Below are 1,320 nucleotides of genomic sequence, written 5' to 3' on the forward strand. Positions count from 1 at the left end.
TCAGGAGCGGCCAGGGATGCCACCAGCACAGAGGGAGTAGGTCTAGCGAGAACATTAGAGGGCGGTGTAAAGGGAGCCCCGTTCCCGGGCACCTGTAATCCCAGCTAAGCTTCAGGAATCTTCCTCCATTCTTTTCTCCATCTTTCTTTTTTTTTTTTTTTTTTTTTTTTTATTTGAGCACTGTCTCTGGACATCTTCAGCCCAGAATCTTCTCAGGAGCAAAGGCTTCCCGATGCCTCATTCATGTCAAGAAAGGAGGCCAGGAGCCATCCTGTGTTCCGATGACTGAGGCAGTGACTACGAGGGCAGGACAATGCCGTGAGAAACACTTCATGGTGACAGAGTCCAACCCAGCCGGGAACGGCTGCGATGAGGAAGCTCTGGAGCATTTTGTGAGCACCGTCTCGGTGGATGGAAAAGCCAAAGTCTGCCCCTCTCCTACTGGGGACACTAAACCCCCTCCCTGGGTTGACCTCACAGACATTGAAGTGAGTCTGCCCACAAAGGAAAAGAGGCCAGAGACCGCCATGAAGACATCCACTAGGTACCAGAAGGAAAGTTGAGGGGCCAAAAAAGACAATAAAAGGTATCTGGAGAGGTCATATGCGTGTGGGTCTGTGTGTGCGTTCCCGGCCGAGCTCACAGGAGGGGTGGGCCACAAACACACTAAACCATGGAGAGAGCTGGGCATGGCTACCAGCTCTGCCACTGCTGAACTGGCAGTCTGGGCAAATACTTAAACTTTCAAAGCCTCAGTTTCCTCATCTGGAAAATGGGGATAGTAACCCCTATTTCATACATAGGATGGTTATGTGGATTACATGGAAATGTGTATCAATTACCCAGCAATTGATAGTGACTAAAGTAATGTATTTCTTTCTCTTTTCTTTTTTTATTTTTATTTTTTAACTTTTAAGTTCAGGGGCACATGTACAGGATGTGCAGGTTTGTTACATGGGTGAATGTGTGTCACGGGGGTTTGCTACACAGATTATTTCATAACCCAGGCATTAAATGTAGTACCCATTAGTTATTTTTCCTGATCCTCTCCCTCCTCCCACTTCCCAACCTCTGATAGACCCCAGTGTGTGTTGTGCCCCTCCATGTGTCCATGTATTCTCATCATTTCGCTCCCACTTCTAAGTGAGAACATGTAGTATTTGGTTTTCTGTTCCTGCCTTAGTTTACTAAGGATAATGTCCTCCAGCTCCATCCATGTCCCCGCAGAGGGCATAAGCTCATTCTTTTTTATGGCTGCATAATATTCCATAGTGTATCATTTTTCTTGCTTATGGGTAAAATGGGCACAGTGGTTTCTGT

General features: G+C 46.8%; 1 long non-coding RNA gene across 1 annotated transcript; it reads left to right on the top strand.

The window, feature by feature from the left end:
• The first annotated feature begins 159 nt into the window (after positions 1-159).
• On the top strand, positions 160-602 carry LOC105541362. Its single transcript, XR_001006333.1, has one exon. It is a non-coding gene; the product is annotated as an uncharacterized LOC105541362 (long non-coding RNA).
• The last annotated feature ends 718 nt before the right edge of the window (positions 603-1,320 follow it).

This window comes from Mandrillus leucophaeus, unplaced genomic scaffold (genome assembly GCF_000951045.1).
Source record: "Mandrillus leucophaeus isolate KB7577 unplaced genomic scaffold, Mleu.le_1.0 Scaffold24, whole genome shotgun sequence".
Classification (NCBI taxonomy): domain Eukaryota; kingdom Metazoa; phylum Chordata; class Mammalia; order Primates; family Cercopithecidae; genus Mandrillus; species Mandrillus leucophaeus.